The sequence below is a fragment of the Diceros bicornis genome, chromosome 10 (assembly GCF_020826845.1).
Source record: "Diceros bicornis minor isolate mBicDic1 chromosome 10, mDicBic1.mat.cur, whole genome shotgun sequence".
Taxonomy (NCBI): domain Eukaryota; kingdom Metazoa; phylum Chordata; class Mammalia; order Perissodactyla; family Rhinocerotidae; genus Diceros; species Diceros bicornis.
The window spans coordinates 58,419,923-58,433,165 of record NC_080749.1 but is presented as its reverse complement, the minus strand read 5'-3'; positions in this window follow the sequence as shown (position 1 = coordinate 58,433,165).

Sequence of the window (13,243 nt, the reverse complement as noted above, 5' to 3'; positions counted from 1 at the left end):
GTGCATAAAAAGTCAAGCAATGCAGAGATCTAACAAAACTTTATTGTCTCAGTATTTGACATAGCAAAGAATTTCAAATAACTTAAATGTTAGTTTTTTGAGCAAAGCCTTGAAAAGTAAATTCACATAAACAGGAATTCTCAGTATGGTCATCTGCCTTGTTGAATATCTCGTTAGAGGGCATTCTGTCTTTCATAAAGATTTGTTTCATAAAATTTTACCAGTTACACATTTGTGACAGAATTTTCTTTTGGGTATAATTTCCATAGCTTCTAATCAAAATTTTCCCTGCTCTAAGGTAAAAACACTCTCCCCTTTGTCTCTGTTTAGATGATGTGAGGAAGAAATGGAGCCCAGTGTCTGTTTTAATCTTTCATGGACTGTTTCTAGATTACCATACTGTCTTCTTTCCTTTAGAGTCTAGACTAAATCACGCAGATAATCTCGGAAATGACAAAGTCCCATACTCTGAGCATTTCCTTGAGAACATCTGACAGCATACCCTAAACACATAAAAAACAAACTTAACTTCTGACTGTATAAAGGAGACCGCTTAAAAATGGCTCCCTTGAATGGATAAAGAAGATGTGGTATATATACACAATGGAATACTACTCAGCCATAAGAAACGAAATCCAGCCATTTGTGACAATGTGGATGGACATTGAGGGTGTAATGCAAAGTGAAATAAGTCAGAGGGAGAAGGTCAAATACCGTATGATTCCCTTCATTAAGTAGTAGATAATAGCAACAATAAACAAACACATAGGGACAGAGATTGGATTGGTGGTTACCAGAGGGGAAGGGGGTAGGGAGGAGGGTAAAAGGGATAATTCCGTACATATGTGTGGTGATGGGTTGTAATTAGTATTTTGGTGGTGAACGTGATGTAATCTATGCAGAAATAGAAGTACAATGATGTACACCTGAAATTTTTACAATGTTATAAACCAATGTTACTGCAATAAACAAAAAATTAAAAAAAAAAAAAAAGGCTCCCTTGACAAATGGTGCTGGGAAAACTGGATATCCACGTGCAAAAGAATGAAGTTGGATCCCTATCTTACACCATATACCAAAATTAACTCAAAATGGATTAAAGATCTAAATGTAAGACCCCAAACTATAAAACTCCTAGAAGAAATATAGAGAAAAAGCTTCATGGCATTGGATTTGGCAATGATTTCTTGGATATGACACCAAAAGCACAGGCAACAAAAGCAAAAATAGATAAATGAGACTACATCAAACTTAAAAACTTCTGTGCATCAAATGACACAATCCATAGAGTGAAAAGGCAACCTACAGAATGGGAGAAAATGTTTGCAAATCATATATCTTATAAGGGGTTAATATCCAGAATATGTAATGAATGCCTACAATTCAACAACACAAAAACAAATAACCTGATTAAAAAATGAGCAAAGGACTTGAATAGACATTTCTCTGAATATGATATACAAATGGCCAATAAGCATATGAAAAAATGCTCAACATTAGAGAAATACACATCAAGACCACAATGAAATATCACCTCAAATCCGTTTGGATGGCTGCTGTCCAAAAAGAGAAAATAGCAAGTGTTAGTGAGGATGTGGCGAAATTGGAACCTTTGTACACTGTTGGTGGGATTGTAAAATGGTGGAACCACTATGAAAACAGTATGGCAGTTCCTCAAAAAATTAAAAATAGAACTACTATATGATCCAGCAATTCCACTTCTGAGTATATATCCAAAAGAATTGAAAGCAGAGTCTTTTAAGAGATATTTGCACACTTATGTTCATAGCAACATTATTCACAATGGCCAAGGGCAACCCAAATTTTCATCAATAGATAAATGGAAAACAAAATGTGGTATATACATATAATGGAATATTATTCAGCCTTAAAAAAGGAAGGAAACCCTATCATATGCTACAGCATGGACGAACCTTGAAGACATTATGCAAAGTGAAATAAACCAGTCACAAGAAGACAAATACTGTATGATTCCACTTATATGAGGTTATCTAGAGTAATCAAATTCATAGAAACTGAAAGTAGAATGGTGGTTGCTGGGGCTGGGAGGAGGGGGAAAAGAGGAGTTGTTTAATGGGTATAGAATTTCAGTTTTTTAAGATGAAAAAATTCTGGAGATCTATTTCACAACAAAGTGAATATACTTAACTGTACACTTAAAAGTGATTAAGATGGTAAATTTTACGTTATGTGTTTTTTAGCACAATTTAAAAAATTTTTAAAAAGGGCTCGAATGTATTGAATGTATTGAAACTGAAATAAATAAGGACTTAATAGTTAACATTTAGTGGGCACTTATTAGGTGCTGGGCCCTGTTCTAAATGCTTTACATGGTTAATCTTATTTCGTTTTCACAATAACTCTATGAAATAGATACTATTATTATTATTATCGTTGTCCCAATTTTGTAGGCCAGGAACCTGAGACTCAGAGAGGTTAAGAAATTTGTCCAAGGTCACGGAGTGAGGGCATGTTGAAGCCCAGCTTCTACCCTCAGCAGTCTGGCTGCAATACCTGGTGTCATAACTATTATATTGCAAAGCTATATTCTAAAGTAAATGAACATGTTTGAAAAGATTACATTTCTTGTAGAAAGTAATTAATACAGGAAAGGAAGGCCCTCGTTATAGAAGAACTGGATTAGGAGTATGGAGTCCTGTTCAGTTAGCCATGGTGGCCTTGCTTTCATCACTGAACTTCCCAGAGCTCATCTGGACTAGATGGACCAGATGATCCTTAAGGCCAATTTATGCTGCATGAGTATATAAATTATGTGCCTAAAATATCCTCTGGGATTGGGGCTACAGACAAAGTTACCCAGGGCTTCTGCTGCAGGGGGAAAGTTTGAGAGTTCAGGATAGAGAGCTCTCTAGTCCTGCCCCTGCTCCTTCAGAGTGCTGACTATGGCAAACTGCCTCCATCCTTAAGTTAGAACTTGTTACTTGTCCTCATCTCCCAGTCCCTGTCCCACCAAATTATCATGGCAGCCGTGGGAGAAGACAGGAGGAGGGCAGCTGGTGTAAGCAGGTCGGTTAAAAGTCGTTCAGGAGCCCATTGGCTGGACCAACAAGGTGTTCTGTATTCCAGATCTTTTTGTAGAGAGAATAAAATGTGCTTTAGAGTGCTTTTTAAATGACCATGGTCAGGTGGGACAGTCATACTATGATACAGAGCACTCAGTATTTTGAAAAAATTCTGGATTTCTACACCTGAAACGTTCTAGGAAAAATTGCCTGCTGATATAAAACGCTTGCGTCAGGAAAATGGGGAATTTGAGGGACTTAGGAATTTAACTGGTGAGAGAATACTCTGATAGGAGTGTTAGAGGAGAGCATGGGGTTGGATCTGGTAGAATCTCAGCTTTGCCACTTACTAGGTGGAAAGTTTAGGGCAAGCTGCTTGATGTCTTCAGTGTACAGCTTCCCAGTCTGTCAAAATGTGACCCTCGATCAGAGGGTCAGCCTGAGGATTAAATGAGAGAATCTATTCAAAACATTTAGCACAGTGTCTGGCATGCAGCAGGCGTTGGCTAGCAGGAAAGTGAGAAAGGAGCTCTCATTACCTGGAGTTCAGCCTGGGAGTTGCGGAGAAGATTAAGAGCCTAAACTTCTCCTTGACTGGTGCTAATCTTGACTACATACTTCCCTTCCAGTATTTTGTCCGGATTGGTCTGCTCTGAAATATGGTTACTTCAAGCTAACTTTGACTTGGATTAATTAAGAAATAGAGAAACTTGGAAATAAATCACTGTTTCCCAAGATGTGCGTCACGAAACACCATTCCGTTTAGATTCTATAGGGTAGAGGCTGTGTCCTTAGAGGTTCACAGTGCATATTCACCTGTGCAAGGTATGGAAAGTACTGCCCAGCATTCTGTTTAATGCAGTGATTCCTTAATTTATTTGCCGGGACCCTTACTAATATCATGCAGAACACACTTTGGAGTAATTTCTTGGTGACTATTATTTGCAAAGAAAATTGCTCATAATTTAAAAAATAACTTTTGTTGTACCAGGAGGTTTGTTTCCTAAATGAAATTGCTAATGGTATTAGCGAGGAGCACAGCGGGCTAATAGGAAGGCAAACGATTATAAATAGGACTTGCATCCTTCATTCAAGCAGCTGCTGAAATGTCACCTCCTTTATTCAGCTTTTCTGGAATAAATAAAATAGCATAAATTCCCAGGACCCCATTCTGTCTTGACTTTCATTTCATGTGACTTTTCAAAATATAATTCCGACATAATCAGAGTTTCCTTTCGGCCCAGATGCCTTTGAAGAAACATAGCCCAACAACAAATACACGATTTCAGTTAATTCAGACTCTTATTCAGTCTCTGAAGAAAACACTACATTGGAGAGTATATTCTTAATATATAGAATAAAATCTTCAAAAGAAACCTTTTTCTGTTATGGAAAACTTCAGACTTGTACAGATTAGACAGAATAGTATAATAAGCCCATCACCCAGTTTCACAACCATCTGCTGTTGGTCAATCCCGCTTCATCCCTCCCCACCCATTCCTCCTTCTCCCATGTTATTCTGAAGCAAATTTCAAACAACATTCAATTTTATCTATAAATATTTCAGTTACATATCTCTAAAAGAGAAGGATTCATTCTTTTTAAAAACATAACAACAATACTATTTTCACACTGAAAAATTAACAATACTTATTTGCCTCATAGAGATTTTTAACAGTTCATTAGTTCCCTATACATATTATGATAGGCTGATACGCTGTAAGTATTTTTAAAGTATAGGTTCCCTCTCCATCTCTTTTTTCCCTTGCAGTTTGTTTGCTGAAGAGATGGCTAGGGTGACCAACTTGTCTTGGTTCGCCCATGACTTTCCCTATGTTAGCACTGAAAGTCCCATGTCCTGGAAAGTCCCTCAACCCAGGGATGTTTGTCCTATAAAGTTTCCCCCAATATGGGTTTTGCTGATTGCAGCACCATGGCGAGCATGTTCCTCTGTCCTCTCTATTTTTGTAAGTTGGTAGTCTAGTGTCTTGGTTAAATTCAGGTTCAATTTTTATTTTGGGGGACAACATTGCTTTATTGGTTATAGTGTTGTATCCTTCCATCAGGAGGCACCTAAAGTCTGGTTCTTTCTCTTTTTATGATGTTAGCAATTGTTGATAAACAATGTCTAGATTAGCAAAACATCTTAAAAATCCTTTCCCAGCTCTTATTTCTTCCCCTGTTGCAGATGTTCCTGGGTACATACGGTTACTAGTCAGTGCAGGCTGCCAAAACAAAATACACAGAGTGAGTGGCTTAAACCACAGAAATTTATTTTCTCACAATTCTGGAGGCTAGAAGTCCAAGATCAGGGGTCAGCAAGGTTGTTGCTTCTAAGGTTGCTCTCCACGTTGTGTAAATGGCCGTCTTCTCCCTGTGTCTTCCCATGGTCTTCCTCTTGAACATGTGTGTGTCCTCATCTCCTCTTCTTCTAAGGACACCAGTTGTTGGATTACAGCCCACACATAAAACCTCATTTTATGTTAATTACCTTTTTAAAGACCAAGTATGATTACATTCTGAAGCCCTGGGGATTAGGGCTTCAACATATAAATTGGGGGAGAGGGGTGCAATTCAGCCCATAACACATACCAAACACTCCTTATTCCTCTTCCTCCTTTCTGTCAGCAATCCACCCTAAACCTCACTACCAGGGGTTTCATGGGAGGGGAGCTTCATCCTGAGCCCCAAGAGGGTGAGTTATGGTTGATCTAAGCCATATGGTGGTCCTATTTTCCTTGCAGGGGAATGGTTTAAGCATGGGTATATAAAATGCAATTCCGGCCAATGAGATGTGAGAGAATCTGCTGGGAATCTTCTGAGAAGTTTTTCTTGATGACTAAAAGATGACACATGGGAAGAAATGGAGCAGCTTCTGCTGAAACATGAGGGAAGCAGGCTGAGCTGGCTGGTTGACAAAACCGTTTAGTTGACATGGATGGCAGAGCACAAGGATGGAAGTCCTGGAAGAGACTGTGGGATCTGGATTCACCAACCCTGCCTTCTTGTTTTGGAATTGCTATGAGTGATGATAAGTCTTCCCTTTTTTTAAAGGCACTTTTAGCTTGGATTTCTGTTAACTGCTTTCGGAGGCATCCTAAGCTCTCCCCTAAACAATCCCGCACATTCAACAACTCCAAACTCAGCTCATGTTACTCTTCACTCCTCCTCTTCCTTTTCTGGGCCCCTTCCTTTTTATCCTAATAGTCACTTTTTCTCTTTCCATTCTAAATTTTTCAGCCTCTCCTAGTAACTCCTTCTCTCCTATTTCCCCCTGTGGTTGCAGGCTAAAGAAAAAGGTTATGAATACTAACAATTGGTAATTTTTGCCCATCTTCATATATGTACTTTTCTGTTTTTCATTGCACCTAGTGGTTATGCCAATGTCTTTTAGGTGGTTGGATTCTCTTCAGAAATCAAAATCTATAGACTCTATTTCCTGGAAGCACCCTTTCTATTGGGTGAGAGAGAATTCTACCTCCTGTCTGGGGTATACAAGATCTTCTCTTCACCTTGGGATTCAAGGCAAAGTTAAAGTGTTCTTGCTCATCCCATTGCAGCTTTTTGGAAAGAAAAGATAGAAGGCAACTTTAGATCATCTTCGTAGGTAGATTTCACAAGAAAAGATCCATACCTTCTTGCCAATAAGGCTTTCACTCTATTAGTAAATTTCTGTGTTTAATCAATTGTTTGTCTTTCATTTCTCCCTCAGGCTTGACATATAACTAAGTGTATTAGAGGTAGGGTGACCATATCTATATCACCCAAATCTGGACACTTCCACAACTGAAAGGAAGTGGGTCAACAGGAGATAAGCCAGATCTCCCAAGCAAACTGTGGGGTTTGGTCACTCCAGCTAGAGTGCGATGAAAGCATTCACAGCTCTCCTCTGTAGAGGTGTGTAAAGCAATGCCTCACAGATATTTCAGGGACATAGTAATTAACCTTAACAGTCCCCCTAGCAGCCCAAACTCTCACCTAACTGCAGCTCCTAGGATTAGCAGAGGGGTGTTCAAAATACAAAACTATTTAGTAAAAGTATCCCTTAATCTTTAAAACTCTGGGAATAAATAAATAAATTTCCAATCCAAGACAACTTTCCAATATTCCTCTATCCCTGGTAGAGCATCTGAGGTGGGGCAGCTTCAGGAGCCTGTCCTTCACAGCACGTCTGCCCATTTGGGGAGATCTGTGAGCAGCGGAGAAGTGATTAAGGAAGGAGTTACAGATGCTTTGCTTAAATTGCGCCAAGGGCACAGGTTTTCTGTCCGTGGCTTCAAACCACGGAAGCAGAGTGACAGTTTTTTCTGGAAACCAAATGAAAAATAGATCCAAATGTCACTAGCAAAATGTGAAATGACAGGCTGTGACTCTGACATTGTCACACAAATGCCGAACTACAACCAAGCTCAAAATAGACCAAGCATAGAAAACATTAGCTGTATGTTCTGGGATAGCAAGGGAAAAAATAGGAAAAAATATTCTTTATTATGGCTTGAGACTCATTGATATTTTTCAAACTTCAAACTGCCTAGTTAAATGGGCACTTGCCTTTTTTCTCTCTATTGATACCTAATACTCATCAAATGACATCCCACCTATCTTTTCCTGTGGTTTCCTATGACAGTAGGTTAAGATAAATACGTAGATATCTATACAAATTACTGAATTGCCCAAAAGCGTGTCAGGAGAAAGGAAAGCAAGAGACAAAGTATGTTGACAAGTGATTTTACATTCCAAGACACCAAACAGAGCAGGTTGATGGCTGATTAGGTATTTTGGTCTTTCCGACATCTTCCAGAGATAAGGAGGTGGGGCTGAGATCCTTATTGTTATTACTTCCTTTGGCCTATTTGAATCGTCTTACTTAGTGTCACATTTCTAGTAGGTGTTATGGTCTGGACCAAGACTCAAACCCAGATCTTCTGGCTCCAAATCTCAAGCTCGTTTCATTGGCAAGCCCCTGAGCAGCTGGCCCCTCATAGATCTGCTTCTGGTTGCCGCTTCTGCCAAGGATCCTGGGACATGCCCTCATGGTAGGGATGAGGCAAGGGCTCCACCTTGAGTGTGGAAGGAGTGGAGGAGCAGTCCATTCATGTGGTCTCTTGGATATTGCCTGTTATTTGTTGTTTCATGCCTCTGAACAAAATGCAACCTTGCTCTTGCCATGGGCTAACATGCCAATTTGAGGTTATTAATCTTCACACCAAAAGCAAAAAGCAGTACCGTGAAAATTTCATACTTAGGTCAACACAGTAAAATGATACTTCACAGTGACATTCACTATAGCTCAACTACTCTGGTTTTCTGGACCTAAGCAAATCTGTAGCTATTTTAGTCTAGTGATTCCCAGCCTATGGATTCTTGACTCCTAGCAGTCCGAGAAGGCAGTAGTGGTGGTAAGAGTTGGGGTGTTGGTAAGTAGTCAGTAAAAGGTGGGATCCATTAGTAATTTAAATAATTAAAAAAGACTAACAGAGACAACATGCTTAGCCAGGACAGGTCTACACAGATTAAATAAAACAAGATTTTTAATATCTTTTGGTGGGAATTTTTCAATACTCTTATCAGAAGGCCTGATTGGCTCTTATCAATGTCTCTGATGAATAAAAAAATGACAAACAAATTATGATTTAATAATAGAAAATTTGGAGAAAGATGAAGATTTTAAAAGATGGTACCCATCAGGGGAAAAAATAACAAAAAGTATTCTTGATGGTGCAAAGTGTAGGAGTGACTGAGTATGAGTCCCAAGGGAAGGTGAGTGTGGCTGAGATGCTGCAGTGCAGGACTCTCCTTGATGTGAAAGTTCTAGGGCTTTTCCAGTTAAGGTTCAGAGACCAGTTAAGGTTCCAAGCTCTCTGCAATCCTCTGTGGATCCTTATAAAGTCTCAGTCAGTTCATGGATCTCTCTTTGGGATTCAGGTCAAGTAATCAGAGGGATCAACATTTGTGTTTCATTCAGGGCTCCCAAAATGACTCTGGGCCTTGTGTTAGTCAATGTGCACGTATTAGCTTCTCTATGAATACCTGTGGGATGAGATTTCCTATCCTTTCTACTCTTCTTTGTGTCTCATTTCAAGGTAGAGGAAGGATTGGGCCCCAGAGCCTGAGAGTTTTTCAATATTCCACTTTTAGCTCTGATTACTGCTTCTGCCCTTGACCTGGACCTCCCTAGGAAGGACACTGGGCCACATGCTAAGACTGTTTTTTTTTTTTTTTGAGGAAGATTGGCCCTGCGCTAACATCTGTTGCCAATCTTCTTCTTTTTCTTTCTTTTTTTCTCCCCAAAGCCCCAGTACATAGCTGTGTATCAGAGTTGTAGAGTTGTATCTCTTCTGTATGGGATGCCGCCTCAGCATGGCTTGATGAGCCGTGAGTAGGTCCGTGCCCAGGATCCAAACCGGCAAATCCCGGGCCACCAAAGCAGAACACATGAACTTAACCGCTACACCACTGGGCTGGCCCCCCAAGACTGTATTTTGTATCTTTCCTGATCTGTGATTAGCTCTTTGATTACTCCCTCACCCGGGTAGTGAGTATGGCTGTTGATTACTTGCAAGGTAGACAGTGTGCAGCTGCTAATCCAAGATTGCCCACCTGCTTGGCTGCAGGCCTGTCACTCTGTAAGCATGTATGGGCTGCCTACTGCATGCACTGAGAGCTTGTTTAAAGAGTCAGTTTGTCTCTAATATATCTTCTCAAATTTATCCAAAAAATTAGCTTCAGAAACACTAGTCATTTTATGACTAGCAACACAAATATGTAATGACGCTGTAAACTAGCCGTTGAATTGCATATAATTAATTGATCGCTTTAAACCTTAAAGAATAAGCCTCAAATTTAGCAAAAAAAAGAAATCTAAAGCATCAACTGCCAAATCGCACACATATCCTGACAAAGTGAACAGCCCACGTTTATTATATCAAACTTGTAAATGGTGATTCTTTCCTATTCCTTGACAAGGAGTGTATTTTGTTTATTATAATCATATTTATCCTGGAACTTTGGTTTATTAAGTAAATAACTTGTACAAAAGTGGGATTATTACTCAAATATCAGTTACCTATTTGCGAATCTTACTACTGTCTGTAGATTCCTGCATAGGAGCAGGCTGGAAGAAAAGCAACATTGTGCACTGTGATTTCTGTGCTGGGAGTTTGATGTGAGATTGGGGGTGGGGGGAGCTTTATAAATTCTAAAGGGAATTTATTCCACTACAAAATTAAGTCCCCCTCCCCACACCCCGACATTCACCCATACACAACCTCCTGAAGTAATTTAATTGAGATTAAGTGTAAAAGAAACCCAAGAATATGTCAAGCGTACAAATGTTAAAAGAAAGAGAAAGCAAACCACAGAAACCACCTCACGGAAATTGTGAACTGAAACAAGAGTCTTGTCCTTGTACAGATGAAGCTTCAAGTTCATCCCAGCAGGCTTTAAAATACTGATGCAGTCTTGAAATATGATTTTAAGACAAGGTTGTTTAAAGTAGAGTAGTCTTCATTTCTCAAGATTAATGCATTTTACTAAATATTCATTTAGTTTTGATCTCAGTGACCTCTAATCAGTGTTCCTGAACATTTTGCCCAGCAAATCGAGATTCTCAGTGATCGAAAGAATGGTCTCTCCAAATATGGTCTCCAAACCCCAGAGTGTGCATTCCTCTTGGAGTGAAGAGGAAAGCAGGCTATGGAGCTGAGGCCCTGTGGGCTGGTACACACTGCTCTTGGGGAGAGAAGGGAGAAGGCGGGTGGCTGTGAGAGAGCCCAGGCTAGTGACACTTTCAGGGAGGAGTTGGGTCTCCTTAGTCTTCACTCTCCCCATCTCCAACACTCAGATTCCCCTGAAAACTCCAGCAAGTCTCCTGAAGAAAAAAAGATTTCATTTTGTTGTAGGCTATTTTTTTTTTCTTTCTATTCATCTCTCTGCATTGACTGAAAGGAACACAGCTTAGGTTTTCAAAGTTCTCAAATGCCTTTATTTTGAGAAACATAAAAATTGAAAACATAGCTTCAAGATTATTTCTAGACTATTCTGTTTTATTCAACAAAGTTAATTCTTCAGTTTCAGTCAGGATCAGAACTTATACAGGGACTGGAGATATTGAACTTATATTATAATTTTCTACAATTTATTCTTAGAGTCACAGAAATTAAATATTTAAACATTCTGTCAAGTGATTGTCATGTAGTTTTGTAAGTATTCATTAGATGAGATTTACTAAATAGTATTTCCTCTATCTTATGTTCTTTTAGAAAAAAAATTAACCAACTTTAGTTTTTAGAGCAGTTTTAGGTTCACAGCAAAATTGAGCAGAAAGTGCGAGGAGTTCCCATAAACCCCTGTCCCCTCACATGCATTATCCCCCACCATCAACATCTAGCACCAGAATGGTACATTTATTACAATCGCCAAAACTGCATTGGCACATTATAATCACCCAGAGTCCATAGTTTACATTAGGCTTCTGTTTTGGTGTTTATGTTCTATGGGCTTTAACAAATGAATAATGGCATGTATCCACTATTGTGATATCATACAGAATAGTTTCAGTGCCTAAAAATACCCTGTGCTCCACCTATTCATCTCTCCCTCCCCCAATGCCTGACAACCACTGATCTTTTTACTGTCTCCGTAGTTTTGCCTTTTTCAGATTGTCCTATAGTTGGAATCATACAGTAGGTAGCCTTTTCAGATTGATCTTTGGCTTTGGTAATATGCATTTAAGCTTCCTCCATGTCTTTTCATGGCTTGATAGCTCATTTCTTTTTATCACTGAATAACATTCCATTGTCTGGATGTACCACAGTTTGTTTATGCACTGGTTGCTTCCAAGTTTTGGCAATTATGAATAAAGCTGCTATAAACATCTGTGTGCAGGTTTTTGTGTGGACATAAATTGTCAATTCATTTGGGGAAATTCCAAAGAGTGTGATTGCTGGATCCTATGGTAAGAGTTCTTATCTTCTTTTAAAATCCACTGTAATAATCCACAGTGAACCTGGCATTGTAGCATTTTAAATCATAACTTCAGAGCTTTGAGATATTCCTTTACTTTAGGAAAGTAGTTAATATTGGTATGTCTCTTTCAAAGGTAGAGAAACTTTGCAAATATTGAGATACTGAAATGGTTATTTTATTGTCCTATTTTACCAATAACCTGATATGTTATCAGCAAAGGACTTATAAGAATATGAAAGTGTGTTTTTCTAGAACTCTCTTGTGTAAATATGTGGCTCTCAATGCTTTTATCACCAGCTGCCTGTAGAGCAGTTTCACCTTTGACCGTGTGAGCCAACAGTCTGGTACCCTGGAGGACGAGGGATTTTTTCCCGTTATAATTTTAACAGTTAAGAAACACATTTTCATCCTTTTCACATTTCCACTGAACAAAATCAATGCTGAATATTGGATATTTACGAAATATTTGCAAATTTGACTTAAGTATCAGAGGTGGCAGGTTATACATTAAGGCAAAATTTTCTAAAATGATTGTAAATAACCAAGAAACAGAAAACATTTCAAATGCAAAGCCTGACCTGAAAAGTTCTATTAGCTGTCATGGCAATGCCTTTTAAAGATTAATAGTTAAAAGGAAAGGCGATATTGTCTGGCTTTATATTTCATAGGTGTGTGTCAGGGTCAGTTGTATGAGGGCCAGTAGGAGAGAGTAGAATATATGTTGGGGCAGACTGTGAAGGGCCAAGAGTGCCCTGATCTGGTGGCAGTAGGGAGCCACTGAGGACATTTAATCAGGAGAGTACATGACCAGATCTGGAGAGTAAAGGGTGGCGAACAGTAGGGTAGACCTCAGTGGAGAGACACTAGAGGCAGGGAGACCCGTGAAGAGATTTTTCTGGTGGTGCAGGTGAAAGTCGATCAGGACTTGCAGACTTGGAATAAAAAATTACCAGAATGTTCCAGTCCTTCATGTGCTCAGGGTTTCTAAGGAGGTAGGTCCAAAAATATGTGATTACAAGTAGACTGAGTGGAAGAAAAAAAAAAGTCTAAGGAAAACAGGTAAATAATGAATAAGATATTGTCCCTACCACATTGTGGACTTAAATAAATTAATAAATAGTTATGGAATACTTTGAAATGGTCAATTCCCCTTTGGAACATTTCTGAGAACCAGTCCCATCCATCAAACTTCTCAAATCTCAAAAGCTGGAACTTGCTCTATCGCCTATTTT